At 36.6% G+C, this 16,130-nt stretch overlaps 1 protein-coding gene across 2 annotated transcripts in view; it reads right to left on the bottom strand.

Annotated features, from left to right (window-relative positions):
• Positions 1-13,333: 13,333 nt before the first annotated feature.
• Positions 13,334-16,130, bottom strand: part of PLSCR2 (phospholipid scramblase 2) — a 47,839-nt gene continuing 45,042 nt past the window's right edge. For both annotated transcript variants that reach the window (XM_011958063.1, XM_011958062.1), the window contains one exon: positions 13,334-13,564. The gene's annotated coding sequence lies outside the window, so the exon portion shown is untranslated. The remainder of the gene's footprint in view (positions 13,565-16,130) is intronic.

The raw sequence follows: 16,130 nt of genomic DNA, 5'->3' as shown, positions 1-16,130 counted from the left end.
AGGACACCTGTGATTATATCAAGGCCTCATAGATAATACAAGGTAATTTCTCCATATTATGAGCCTTAACTTAATCACACATGCACAGTAACTTTTGCCATTTAGGACAAAGTAATTACAGTTTTGGGGGATTGCGATATGCACATCACTGGGGACCATTATTCTATCAGTCACATCTTGACTACTGTGACTTCAAGGTAGTTGATTTTCAAGGCTTCTGTAATGCTGAGGAGAAGGTGATGGAAATAAGGTAAATCAAAATGTCACAAAGCTCACTCTTCTTACTGAGATTTTCCCATTTTTCTTGAATAAATCTTCTTCAGATTGTTGCAAGCCTTTGGTTAATTTTCCAAGTTCTGAAAATTGATGTTGACAAGTTTTACCAGTGTTCTGATTGCTTTTATTGAGGAGCAGATTTTTAGACACCCTCACTCTAAATTTGTGTAAAATAATCAACATATGTAGGGAGACTATTACTAGGAAACAAATCAAAATATAGCATCTGTGTGCACTGGTTAATATACAAATATATAAACGACACATACACTTCTAAAAAATTTCAATTACCCACTTATTAATTTTTCTATATTTTCAATAAATGTATTGGTTTTATACAGTATAATATTGTATATATATATATACACACACCATTGTATATGTACATATAAATATATGTGTTTTTAATGTTTGCTAAGTAACGCTGTATTGATTTTTTTTAACACTCATAACCAAGCAAAAAGATATAAAGCAATCATGCTGAATAAATTGGTTATCTTTCAAATGGTTTCTCAAAGAATCTCAACTTTAAATAGTTGCTCTAGTATTGATTATCTGTAGTTTAATAAAGCAATATATTGCTGCTGGTGAACATTAAATACAAACAATTTTTAAACATTGTCATGATTTAAATACTTTCTATGTCATGGATCTTCAAGCAACAGTGATGATCACATAATTATATAAAATAGATAATTTATGTGAATCCTTAGAGAGAATAGGTATATTGTATTATGCTTCAGCCAAATTATAGGTTTGTTAATTCTAGAAGAAAATTCTGGCTTAATTCATGAAATCTCATACATACAAACAAGATTTGTAGTTGGTTCAGTGTGGGACCTTATAGATTATTCCTAGTTCAACTCTCATCTCAGTTTAATAGATCAAAAACATAACCCTTAGATATATTGTGTGGTCACTTAGATTTATTAATGGAAGAGCTAAAAAGGGAACTCAGATATCCTGAAGAGAAACAGCAGAAGCAGCTGTGATGGGTCATGGAAGAAGAGTGGGGAGTATAGATGGAGAAAATGTATCAAGGCAGGAAAAAAGAGGCCTGTACATATATATTTTACACAAATGTTTAATCATAAATCAGAAGAAAGATGGGGTTGAAGGCTTTTTTACTATGCATCTATGTTGTTTATTTCTGTGTTCCCTAGATACAAACATAAATGTCTACTTCCTACTTTGTATACCGAAGATCTATGTGGGTGTCTCATATTTATAGTATACTAAACCCAGAAACCTAGGCATATTCTACAAAAAGAGAGCAGCATTTTATCTCATATTAGATCAGCAGCAATGAAGCATCAGAAAGGTTATAGATTCTTTAGCCTGAAGACTACTATTTCTTGGTGCGGGTTATATAAAATCTCAATTAGATCAGCAATGAAAAAGACTATAGACATAAACACGGGTTAGTTGTCAGTTATGGACATCAACATTTGAAACAGAATAGTTTCTGGAAACTACATGTGGAATTGGGTACCTGACAGGTAAGTTGAGACGCTTTGGTCCTCTGCCTGGCCCACAACCCACTGTCTCTCAAAGTTGCTGTTAGGAAGAGTCTAAGATGGGCCGATCCAAGCAACCACAATAAACATTCCATTCAGAATTTTGAAGGTAATTAGTTCTATGAATACTTGCATGTGTTTTTAAGTCATTTGCTTCTGAAAGTAGTGAATGGGTGGGACAACACAATTGGTAGGTCAGTGCAAATGCGGACCTTTGGGCCAAATCAGGCCAGAACAGGTGAGGGCTTAGCCAGAAAAATAGTTTTGTGTCTTTGTTTTTAATTTGAGGGACATTAGCTGAGCTGCACTTTCAGTGTCCTACCTTTGTTCATTCTTGTCTGTCTTTTAAGACTTCTACAGTATTGTGTATTTATCTTATTTGCCTGGCCCCAGCAGGCAGTTGAGTCGTGAGCCCTGGCTAACAGATTCAGTTCTGGTCAATATGAGTCATAAAACAAAGCTCTCAGAGACATACAAGTGCACAGATATAAGATACTGTCTTTAATCTTCTATTGGTATCAGGGTTACCTTATTCTACCCATTCTGGCTGGCACCTCTATAAGGAGTTTCTCTGAGAGAATCTCATTCACATCATTCATGCCTAGAAGTCAGAGTGTGATCTGGCATGAGTAATATTAAACAAGAAAACCAATAGGAATCTGTAGGAATTGCTTGAGAATTCAAGTGTCCAGGGTGATATTTTAGATTTTGAGTCACAGATTAGAAAACTGGCCAATGAACGTAGCTGATCCAAATCCCACACAAAGTGTTTTTGTGTTTTTTTCTTTATTTCTTATTTATATAAATTGTGACTCCTTTTTCTCCACCCACCCAGCCTGCAGGAGGCTGAAATTCCTGGTAAATAGAGAGGACAGGGACAGCAACCTAAGTGAAGACTGCTATGACTGGTGTTATCACAGTCATCAGAAAATAAACTTTCATCATTCCAGTTTCTGGGTTTCCCATTGATAGAACTGGTTATACATGGTTCCGCTTAGCAGACCAAGTTGGAACAGCTATGCACTGCATAATTTATTAGCTACACTGGTTCTGACTTGAGCCAGCAAGAGAAAAAAGAAGACTGAGATTCTTAGTGAGCAAGCTGGTCAATGCACTTGACATGTTTCAAATTATTTATTCTCTTTCTTCATTTGTAGAACAAATTTCTCCTAAGACCTTCCTCCAATGGAACACAAGTAAGTCCACATGTGGCTGTAACTCTAAATTGCTCTTCACTTCAGTGCATATAAGTCTCCAAATATTAAATCCCAAAACCTAGAAGCATAGGGGTAGACCTGGTATAATAACAGGTTTGTGATCTGTGAAATAAAGCAGGACACTGCCACAAATGAAGCCGAAAATAAAAATGGACCACCCTTTAGATAAATCAGAGGTCTATATTTCTTATAGTATTTATAATACTATGATATTGTAATATTTTGCTTATTAGGATGTCAGCAGTGTGTGTGGGCATCCCATTTGGAGGGTCTGTGGGAATTAAGTTTGCATATATTCAGCTGTGACTGAGACCTAAGCCCAGATTGGCTAGACTCCCACTGCATTCTTATGTTCTTACACTATTGTGGGCTCAAGAACACAAACATTCTTGATTCTTTGGTTCTGTCTCTTTCCTCTCCTTCTTGTGCCTCTCTCTCTCTGGTTAGATTCTCACGAGAAACTTAATACTAACTTTACTTAGTTAACAGTATTTTAACTTGGAAGTAAAATTGATAACTTTTTCTACTTCTATTCAATATCAGTTATTTCATTTGCCTCAATACTATCTATAACACATTACTTATTTAGGCTCCACTAATGTTAGGTATGACTGTAAAATAAAGATTATCCTAAAAGTCACATAAAGTAGTCATTCATTTGGTCCACACACAAAAACTATTCAAGCTTCACCCTTAAAACATCTGCTTTCCATCATTTTTTTCTAGTAAAGAGCTTTAATATTCAATGACTTACAATATGATTTGTGTACCTTAAAATATTTTAGATAATGCTAATCAGGTACCCTTAAAATAGGTAGATTATCCTGCATCATTCAGGTGGACCAATGTAGCTCCAAGCTTCCTCTGAATGTGGGAGAGGAAAGTAGAAGAATTGAAGTCAGGGAAAGAAAATGTTACAATGGAAGCATTTGCTGGTTTTGAAGATGGAAGGAGGATCAAGAAATAGAGGTGGCCTCTAAAAGTTGAAAAGAGAAGGAAACAGATTCTTCCCTAGTGCTTCCAGAAATAACGAAATTCTTCCAATAAGTTGACGTTAACCCAATATGTTAATCTTCTCAGGCTACCCAAATAAATTACCACAGACCAGAGAGCTTAAACGCAGAAATTTATTTTCTCATAGATCTAGATGTTGGAAGTTCAAGATCAAGGTATCCTAATGTAGGTGACAGGTTGATGGGTACAGCAAACCACCATGGCACGTGTATACCTATGTAATGAAACTGTACGTTCGGTACATGTAAACCAGAACTTAAAGTATATATATATAAAAAAAGATCAAAGTATCAGCATGGTAAGTTTCTGGTGAGATCTCACTTCTTGATTTATACGTGGCCACCTTCTCACTATGTCCTCTCTTGGTCTTTCCTTGGTGCTTGTGCCCAGAAAGTGACAGAGCTCTCTGGTGACTCTTCGTATAAGGACACTAACCCTTTGGGATCAGGGTCCCATCCTTATGACCTCATTTAATCTTACTTACTTCCTTTTAGGCTCCATCTCCAAATACAGTCACTTTGGGGGTTTGGGCTTCAACATCTGAATTTTGAGGGGGCACAGACATTTCATCCATTACACCATGTAAGACTCATTTTAGACTTTTGACCTCAGAAATCATAAGACAATACATTTGTTTTATTTAAAGCCACCAAGTTTGTGGTAGATGGTTATGCCAGCAATAAAATCCTAATATAAATCTTGGTACAGGAATCCCAGCTTTTATGCTGTTTTGCTTTCTATAGTTTCAGTTACCAGCACGGTCAACTGAGGTCCAAATATATTAAATGAAAAATTCCAGACATAAACAATTCATAAGTTTTAAATTGTGTGCCAGTCTCAGTGTTGTGTGAAAATCTTGAGCTGTCCCTGTGGGATGTAAATTATCTCTCTGTCCAGCAGATCCACACTATCTCCACCATTCTCCCATAAGACATTTTCATTATCAGTTTGACTGCCATGTAGCACAGTGGTTGTGTTCAAATAACCCCTGTTTTAATTAATAAGGGCCCTAAAGTGCAAGGGTAGTGATGCTGGCAATACAGATATGATAAAGGGAAGACATAAAGTGCTTCCTTTAAGTGAACAGGTGAAAGTTCTCAACTTAAGAAATAATATATATGTGTATATTTATATACATATATGTGTGTGTGTATGTGTATGTGTGTGTGTGTATATATATGGAACTTCAGTATATATATACTAAGAACAAATCTTCTATCAATGAAATTATAAGGAAGGAAAAATAAACTTGTGTTTGTTTCACTGCTGCACCACAAACTGTAGAAGTTACAGCCATAGAGCATGATAAGTGCTTAGTTAAGATAGAAAAGACATTAAATGTGTTGCACCAGGAAGCATTGAAACTATGTGAAGACTCCAGCAAGGGATCCCTGAAATGAATGACATCAAGTCATTTATCACAAGTAAGAGGCTTCATCTGCCCATTAAGAAGCTGCTACCACATTTCTGGAAGAGTTAAAGAAGTTAAGGGGAAAGTATACCATCCAAATGTGGCTCTTCTGGAAGAAGATGCCCGAAAGAAAAACTACATTCATAAAAGTGCAAAAAAGATACCATGACATAAACCATGAAAGGACATATTAACTCTGGTCCTATGTGGCAAACCATATGTAGAGTTTGGTACTATCTACTATTTGGGGTTTCCACCATGGGTGTGACTTGGGTTTCCTGCAGACAAGAGGGTGGCAACTGTATCTGGAAGTGGGGTGCTGAAGTTAACAAATATCTAAAAATACGGAAGTAGCTTTGGAATTTGGCAATGGGTCAGGCTGAAAGGATTCTGGGGAGTATGATAGAAAAAGTATAGATGGCTTAAACAGATGTTTCATATAAATACGATGTTAATGACTCTGCCGGTCAGTACTCAGAAGTGAGGTTCGTGAAAATAAAATAAGTACTATTTTAAATAATATGTCATCATGAGCAGACTGATGATAGAAATATGGAGTTAAAGGCATGGAAGGGGTGCAGGCTCAGATAAAGAGGAAGAACCTATTATTTGAAACTGGAGAAAAGTGGCTTTTTGTTATATAATGGCAGAAAGATGAGCTAAATTTTGTGCTGCATTGAAGTTATTATTTTATTCTTTGTAAATTAACAAGTATCTTATTGAGTGCTGTTTTGAGACAATGTAAATACACTTTTACTCCTCGAACTTTCCACCACTGATTATAGAAATCATTTATGATTTCTTGCTAGAATGAAATTGTTGTCATAATGATTGCCAACTGAGATTTTTTTTGAATTCAATCATTTCTTCTACGTCTAATTAGCTTTTCTGCAAACAAAGGAACATTCTATTTTTTCCCCCATTCCTCCCTCTCTGTCTCCCTCCTTTATTTTCCTTCCTTCCTTTCTTCCCTCCCTCCCTCCCTCCTTCCTTCCTTCCCTCCTTTATTCTTCCTTCCTTCCTTCCTTCCTTCCTTCCTTCCTTCCTTCCTTCCTTCCTTCCTTCCTTCCATCAAAATCATATACTTAAGTGTCTGATTATTCTACCTATTGGATTGGTGGTGAATATTGCTTTCATTGTCAAACAAAGATCTTCAGAGGAAGTCAAGACAGGCGTTCCCTTAACTGATCTTTACTTACCCAAATTACGGGGTTGACTTTTTAAACTCTCTATAAAACCTACCCATGATGCCCAAATTACACTGAATGTGTGTGACTAGTACCTGAAATTTGTCCCTTTCATTCTCTAATTGTGAGGGTACATCTGCCCTAACAAGTTGAGCTCTACACCTACAAAGAGTGATTTGTATTTTTTCTTAAACCAGTTTATGCAAAACATATTCATTAATATTACAGAAAGCAGATAAATATTTAGTACTTTAATTAAAGATTAATTTAAAAATATTTTCTACAAGAACTAATCTGAAGTCTTTGAAAAAACTTATTAAAGCTAGTTGCTAAAGTTGATAAGAAACACTAGAAAATGGTAGTAAAAATCTAGTATTATGTGTCTTTAAACTCTGGTTCCACTTATACAAAAATAAATTGTGTATCTTTATGGAAGAAAGACAAGGTAGAACAGCAGGTCCACACTTGGCCTTTGGTCCTACATCCAAAGACTAGAAAATAAATAAATGATATAAAAATAGTAACAATAGTAGTAGTAGTAAACTTCACCCTCAATTTGTTTAAAAGAATGCATGCATTTAAAAAATATTATTCTTCACTTTTTATTGATATTTTATTTGAACAAGTGCTAATCTCAATATTTTCACATAAATGGACTTTGACAACTTTGAGAAATTTCAAGATTTGCAATACATATCAATTCACCCTGTAAATTTGAGAGATGGGTAATTCAACAATTTTAGGCCATATACTGTGTATCCAGTTTTAGCATGTTCAAAAAGAACTTCTCTAACTCTAGAATCTATACTAGTTCCTAGAGAACAATTAATCAAGCCATGGTGCTAAAGAAAAAGGTACAATTTCAGACAAGCCCACCATCAAGATTCCTGGAGACTGAAAGAGAGCTACATGGAGGAGGAAACACTTGATTTGATCTTTCAGGAATGGTTGGAAGATCTAGGAAAGTCAGCAGTCAAGAGAAAGAGCATGAATAAGATGGATGAACTTCTTAACATGGCTAACAAGGCACTGCATAATCTAGCCTTCCTTCACATGCCTCACCTCCCTCCCTGTCTAGCACCTGCAATGCACACAAGAATACAAAGCTGTTGGTCCAGCCACGTTGCAGAGGACCGATGTGAATTCTGTCCAGGTTCTTTCCTCTGTCTAAAACTATATTCTCCCCAATTCCCTTGTGCTGAGCAAACTTTCTGTCTTAGTTTAAAAGTCACCATTCTGTCTTAATTTAAAAGTCACAACCCACAGGAAGAATTTCATTAAAATTGAGTTCAGCATTCCTAATAGTTTCTATATAGTTTTAACTCGATCATAACATTTTTCACATGAATGCCTGTACTTAAGTACCTTGAGGATAATAATTTGGTTCATTATTGAGGTCAATATACCTAACAAAACCAGTAACCCAGAGCAATTATCTTTGTAAATATTTATTCATTGACTGATAATCAGCTTTATCTCCTTTAAATCAATCAATTTTATATTTTTATATTGGTTTCCCCCTCAGTTCTCATGGGATAAATGCCACAAATGCATTTATATGAGTGACTATCTTTTCACACACACACAAAAATTGGATCTGCAAAACAAAGGATTTTGCAAATAAATCCGCTTCTGCTGGTAATTAGCAACAATGGTGAGAAAATTCTGGCAGTACAATTTAAAAGAAATGTACTTAGAAAGTACATGGCAGATTCAACTTACTCTGTAAAGGGTATCTGAAACATAATTTCTCTGGATTATGTCTGAATTACTACTGTCTCTTGGCAATATCTGATTAAAGTTGAAATGTTTCTTAGCAACTGATTCTCAAAAGAAAATGCAGTTTTAGGAAGAAATAAACCAATGTTTGTTTCCTATCTCTGCCAGACAGAAATAACCTCAATATATTAATGACAAGAGACCAGAATCCACAGGCAGAAACAAATTGCCATTACTAAGCAAGTAGATTTCAAATATCAGTTTTCCAAATCTAGTTCATTTCCAAATTAGATAAATTTATAACCTGTCATTAATAGGATATTTTCAGCCACAGAAGTGATAATGTTAGATTAAAATTTGACTTCAGTGCTTGGTTTGTGGGAATAGTAAATTCAGAGCTCTGTGTATTGTTTATCATTCTATAGCCCTCCCACCTTGTAAATCCTGAGTTCAAACCCTATATTGTTCGGGTATGTTTCATCTGGCTTTAGGGTATGAGGTTGTTACTACCCTCAGACAATGGCTTCTGCATTTTGATGCTATGAGACTAACAAAAAACAGTCTCTAGCCCAGATGCTAGTCTACACTTTTGTGAGATGAGAATCATTCCTTAGTTTGGCATCTTGCATAAAGACTTATTTTCTCTTCTGAGAGGATAATCAATATTCATTGTAGGGTTCAGAATGGTTTTGTATGCCATTAAAAGTTGCAAAACAGAAATTTAATGTAGCCCAGATATTCCACATTGACTTTGAGTCACCTCCCTGTGTTTTAAAAACTGTTGATCTTCACCAACACACAGTCCTTTTTATTTTCTATGTTTGTTCTGCTGCAGGAACCTTCTCACATCCCTGAGCCCATATTAGATCACTAAATCTTCACACTGACCTTATGAGGTAGTGTATTAATCCATTTTGCATTGCTTTAAAAGAATACCTTAGGCTGAGTAATTTATAAAGAAAAGAGATTTGTTTGGCTCATAGTTCCGCAGGCTGCACATGAAGCATAGTGCCAGCATCTGCTTCTGGTGAGGCCTCAGGAAGCTTACAATCAAGATGAAAGGTGAAGGGAACCAGCATGTCACATGGAAATGGAGGGGGCAAGAGTTTGGAGGGCTCAGAAGAAGACAAGAAGAAAAGGGAAAATTTGGAACTCCTTAGGGACTTGCTAAGTGGCTGTGACCAAAATGCTGATGGAAATACAAACAGCGAAGGTCAGGCTGACAAGGTCTCAGAAGGAAATGAGGAATTTACTGGGAACTGGAGCAAAGGTTACCCTTGTTATGCCTTAGAAAAAAGAACTTAGCTGCATGGTGTCCATGTCCCTGGAATTTGTGGAAGGTTGAACTTAGGAGTGATGACTGAGGGTATCTAGTGGAAGAAATTTCTAAACAGCAAAGCATTCAAGATTTACCCTGGCTGCTTCTAATAGCCTACACATTTGTGGGAGCAAAGAAATGACTTAAAATTGGAATTTATTTATTTATTTATTTATTTTGATGAAGTCTCCCTCTGTCGCCCAGGATGGAGTGCAATGGCGTGATCTTGGCTCACTGCAAGCTCTGCCTGCCTGTTTCATGCCATTCTCCTGCCTCAGCCTCCCGAGTAGCTGAGACTACAGGTGCCCATCACCATGCCCGACTAAGTTTTTGTATTTTTAGTAGAGACGGGGTTTCACCATGTTAGCCAGGATGGTCTCGATCTCCTGACCTCATGATCTGCCTGCCTCGTCCTCCCAAAGTCCTGGGATTACAGGCGGAGCCACTGTGCCCAGCCAGAATTTATATTTAAAAGGGAGGCAAAGTATAAAAATTTGAAGCATAGCCATGTGGAAAGAAGGAAAAAGCATTTTCAGAAGAGGAATAAAAGAGGGCTGTAGAGCCACCATTTGCTAGATAGATTAGCATGACTAAATGGAAGCCAAATAAACCTTTTTTTCTTTATAAATTACCCAGCCTCAGGTATTTTTTGTAGCAACACAGACTAATACAAGTACACACTATTATCAATGACAACTATACTATTGAAAATTGAGGAAAATTAAGGCACAGGGAGAAACACAGAGCTTGAAAGAGATAGGGCCAGGTGCAGGAAGGTTCTAGGAAAGTCAGGCTGCTATTGCATGGTGGGTAATAACAAGGACAGGAGTAGGGCAGGACTTGGAGAGAACTCCTGTGCACTCTTCTGGCACTTCATAGCATCAGTAGCACTTAATTGTGCCCAGAGCCATTTTAAATCATTCTGTACTTAAATGATAGCAGCAATTCTCTATTGAGTTTTTTCTAATTACACTAATGTTACAGTAGCTCCTTTTGGGCCCAAACTCAGCTAAAACTTTAACACCTAAGCTGTAGAGAGATGCTAATTAACTTGATACCAGGAGTCCACACAGTGATTTTCTGCAATTTAACTGCCTATATGTTCTTTTTTGTTCCTGTTCTCAGCCTTGTCTCCAGTCTACACTTTCACTTTCCTTGACCCCCAAGTCTCCTCCAAGAGGTACTCAGGTCAGGCAGTCACATCTCTTAGCCTTGTTCTTTCCCGCCCTCTTTATTCTCCCCCTTCCCCACTGATCCATGTCCCCAGAAATTTCTTCCCAAGACAAAACACAGCTCCATCCCCCAGCCATCACAACTCCTCCTCCTCAATGTTACTCCTAGTCAGGGATACCCACTGACCTTCCATTCACTGTTACAACCACCCCACAGTGACACGGGTCCTAGCATGAGGCAAGCACCCAAACCTCTCTCCTGGGTGTTAGACCTTCATGGAACAAGAAAAGAAACGTCTCACTCATTGCCCTCACCCCTCAGGCCAAGGATGCTTGACTTCTGGGGAAGGGGTGGGAGCAAAGAGGGGTGAGAGAAGGAAGGGTTGTGTAAAGGAGGCACTTTCTGTCTTAGGATAATAGTAGAGACAATACTCGAAGCAGTTTCTCCCCACTAAAGCACTTAAGGGAGGGGGCCATGAAAAGGAACTTTCTCAGAACTTTTTTACTCTAGTTGTTTCTACCCCAAATCACTACATCTGCCTGCTTGTTCATTATCTTTTGCCTGAAAGTTTTATCAACTTTCTCTTCTTCATCCCACAACTCCCTTCACATAAACATACCCAGACACAACTCAAATTTTTAGCCAACACTGGCCTCTTAGTGAATGCTTGCTGCATGATGACACGATTAAAGCAGCAAGTTGGCCAAGACGCTACAGTCTCTGACTTCAGGATTACATTGAATTGGGGTGTGCCTGCTTAAGAGGAAGGCTTAAACCAAAACATCAGGGAATATTCCATCCCCCATCTCCCACCACCAGCTAACTAACTAACAATAATTAAGTGGGAAGAACAGTGAATTACAGCGAAGAATAACACAAGACACAGATTATCTCCGAGGAGCAAACACGCGGTAAAACCCTCTGGCAAAGTAGCCTACATCTTGAACAAAAGTTATCACTAAAAGAATATGAAGGCTGGGGTGCAACAAAGGTTAACTATACAACATACTTGAAACTAAGCCAAGCTATGGACTGCATAAACACAATTTGCTGGCCAAAAGGTTTACCACAAGGACAGGCAAGCTCATCAAGCATTAAAAAAAAAAAGAAAAGGCTTTATTATCTTCTTTCATGTACACATCAAGATCCATGTGATGCTGTGTCTTAGTGCATTCTATTAGGTGGTACTTGATTTTAATGGATCCTGTTACTGATGTTTACTTTAATCATTTTGCTTTACATTTACTTTAATGAAGTTGCCTGCTAGACATTCACTAAAATGTTACTCATTTTCCCTGTGAAATTGAAAGAATTTGAGGGAAAATAAATTGAAACCTTGTATATCATGGTCTTCATCAAACCTTTAATTAACTTATAAGAATATCTGTATGAACTTACTGTGTCTAATTTTATTCAGGAAGTAAGAATATTCTTAATTTTGTCCGGGAGAGCCCTTTCAAGTTTCTTCCTTTATCCTTTTGACATGTCAGCATCGTTACTTGAGCATCTTCTTGATTTTCCACAAGTTGTACAAAGTTTATCTTGTACCTTTCCCTACCAAAATCCTGGGATCAACCATTCTCAAAACAAGCCCAGTTGATTTGAGTGGAAAATAGTATCTAGAAGCCAAGATTTAGGACTTGGTGGACAAAATGGTGACCTGAGATGTGATACATTTCCTTTGCTTTTTCAAGGTAAGAAAGATGGGCAAAGTGAGCCACTGCTGGGAATGAGCCTAAGACACCATATCTGTATAAGTCACAGCATGCTGAAGGAAAAAGTTCCTGCAGTGGTAAGGTGTCAAAGGCAGGTATGTGAAAAAGGGGGGCAAGGACAAAAATACTTCTATAGAATCTACCTTTGTGTTCTAAATCCTTTGATTCTTTTAAATGCCTGCTATTAAAGTGTGCTAAATTTGATTAAACACTGCTGGTGAGGTAGAAAAAATAATAAACTAGAATGTGGGTATATCATGGAAGTTAAGCCACAGAAACCATTCTATTACTACCTAACAATGTCTTCCATATACCAGCCATGTAATAATTGTTTTTTGAAAAATAATCATGTCATTTTCATTCATTTTTGTCTGCTTTATGGTAAATCCATTAATTTAAAGACTACGGTATGTTTTGACTGCAAATAAATGTTTTTACATTAAAAACATATTCTCTTGCCTCCATCTGATTTCTGCTTCTGGAGTTCTTATTGTGCATGAATTGAAATTGACATATTTGTTTGCTAGGTCTTAACTTTTTTTCTTTATATTTAGTGTTTAATCTTACTTCTGGGAGAATTTCCAAAAGCTATTTTTTATTTATTGTGTTAGCTATCTACTTTATGCAAACTGTTGTTTTAGTGCCTCCATCATACTTTAAAATATGGTCATCATATTTTTCAATTTTATTAAAATTTGGCACATCAGAATGTTCTTTTTTCTCTACGCTTGTTTCAGAAACAAATACACACCATTCTCTCAAATCTCACTAAGATTCAAATTAAGCCTTTTTTGCAATTCCTAGTATTTTTATTAATTAACTTGATAATTGTTGATGTTTGATGATTTTTCTCCATGTAAATATTCAATGCAAAAATGTTTATCTAGTATTTGAATTTAAATGAGTTTCACAGATAGTGTGCGAGTTTTTCCTCACATCTTCCTTGCGCAGTAGAAGAAGGAAGAAACCGTTTAGATCAGTTATAGCTTCATTTTGCCTAGCCAAAGATCCGGAATCCTATGCAGAGAGAGAAGAAAGGAAAGTAAGATATGGCTGTAAGTGAAACCTTCTAAAAAAAAAAAAAAAAAAAAAAAAAAGAGATAATGTCAGTACTTCTAATCCTCATTTTGGGTTGGTTTTGCATTTGACTGCCATATTTGCAAGCCCTCCCCTTCTCTAACTGGCACAACTAAAGCCACATACAAATACCTCAACTTGACTTGGCATACTGTCTATACTAAGCATATGCTAGAGATGAGTGTCCTGGGTACCCTTCATCATTGGAATCTGGCATCTGATGGATTATTTAGGCTGCTGGGAGGTCATCTAGACATTGCTTTTTCTGTAGCTCCACTGCCATACCGATGTTCTCATCCATCATTTGCCATTTGGGGTTATTGGCCTTGGTAGAGTACTGCTGGTGGTAACACTTATGAGGAGAGTGGCTGTTGGAAGTGTTTGCTGAAGATGAAGGGGATATCCTTATTTCCTAAGCACGCTTTTCCTTTGCATGAAGTAAATTGTGGGTTAGCCGTCCCCTCTCTCAATTCAATCTTTCCACAAAACAAATTACAAATGCCTTTAAGTTTCTGACAGCTGGAAATCCTAGTTTCCAACACTGGTAGAGATTTTACTACAAAATATTGTAAGTCTTCCCTTTCTTTTTTACTACTGAACTTTATTGAAAGTGAGATAATAAAAAATTTAAACTATGTCAGGATAACATATCTCACTGTATTGGAAACCACACAAAAATATAATAATATATACCCAATGGCTCAAGGCAACTGAACACTGTTCTAAATTGCTGATGAGAATTCATAGAGAAATAAATTCTATGGAGGATAATTTGAACAGATATTCTACTTTTCAAATCACTTCCAAATATGCACTAGGAAAAATATAAAATATGTATGCCTGTTTATTCATGAAAGCTTACTTGGAATAGTAAAAAATTTCAAGGAAAGTGAAAGTCCAATTGTAGGGAATTGTTTGAAGAAACTGACGTAGCCACTTAATGAGATACTATGCAACTAGTAAAAGGAATGAAAACATCTCTATGTACTTATGTAGAATTTTATATGTATCTTACAATATAACTTTGCACTGAAAATTTAGAGGTCCTTAATATATACAAAAATAAAATTAGAAGAGAAAATTCAATCCCTAAAAATTAAGAACAAATGGAAACAAATGATTTTATTTATTTTTACAAGAAAGTCATTTCATTTTGTTTTATTTCCAATAGTGATTTAGTGATTCAATTTTTCTTTTGCTGTGCTCTTTTTAAAGGTGATTTTATTTATTTATTTATTATTATTATATTTTAAGTTCTAGGGTACATGTGCACAACATGCAGGTTTGTTACATATGTATACATTGCCATGTTGGTGTGCTGCACCCATTAACTCGTCATTTACATTAGGTATATCTCCTAATGCTATCCCTTCCCTCTCCCTCCACCCCACGACAGGCCCCGGTGTGTGATGTTCCCCATCCTGTGTCCAAGTGTTCTCATTTGTTCTGAATGTTCAATTTCCACCTATGAGTGAGAACATGTGGTGTTTGGTTTTCTGTCTTTGCTATAGTTTGCTCAGAATGATGATTTCCAGCTTCATCCATGTTCCTACAAAGGACATGAACTTATCCTTTTTTATGGCTGCATGGTATTCCATGGTGTATATGTGTCACATTCTCTTAATCCAGTCTATCATTGATGGACATTTGGGTTGGTTCCAAGTCTTTGCTATTGTGAATAGTGCCACAATAAACATAAGTGTGCATGTGTCTTTATAGCAGCATGATTTATAATCCTTTGGGTATATCCCCAGTAATGGGATGGCTGGGTCAAATGGTATTTCTAGTTCTAGATCCTTGAGGAATTGCCACACTGTCTTCCACAATGGTTGAACTAGTTTACAGTCCCACCAACAGTGTAAAAGTGTTCCTATTTCTCTACATCCTCTCTAGCATCTGTTGCTTCCTGACTTTTTAATGATCACCATTCTAACTGGTGTGAGATGGTATCTCATTGTGGTATTGATTTGCATTTCTCTGATGGCCAGTGATAATGAGCAGTTTTTCATGTGTCTGTTGGCTGCATAAATGTCTTCTTTTGAGAAGTGTCTGTTCATATCCTTTGCCCACTTTTTGATGGGGTTGATTGATTTTTTCTTGTGAATTTGTTTAAGTTCTTTGTAGATTCTGGATATTAGCCTTTTGTCAGATAGGTAGAGTGTAAAAATTTTCTCCCATTCTGTAGGTTGCTTGTTCACTGTGATGGTAGTTTCTTTTGCTGTGCAGAAGCTCTTTAGTTTAATTAGATCCCATTTGTCAATTTTGACTTTTGTTGCTGTTGCTTTTGGTGTTTCAGTCATGAACTACTTGCCCATGCCTATGTCCTGAATGATATTTCCTAGGTTTTCTTCTAGGGTTTTTATGGTTTTAGGTCTAACATTTAAATCTTTAATCCAACTTGAATTAATTTCTGTATAAGGTGTAAGGGAGGGATCCAGTTTCAGCTTTCTACATATGACTAGCCAGTTTTTCCAGCATCATTTATTAAATAGGGAATCCTTTTCCC

The sequence above is a fragment of the Colobus angolensis genome, unplaced genomic scaffold (assembly GCF_000951035.1).
Source record: "Colobus angolensis palliatus isolate OR3802 unplaced genomic scaffold, Cang.pa_1.0 Scaffold46, whole genome shotgun sequence".
NCBI lineage: Eukaryota > Metazoa > Chordata > Mammalia > Primates > Cercopithecidae > Colobus > Colobus angolensis.
This window is presented reverse-complemented; position numbering and strand designations above follow the sequence as displayed.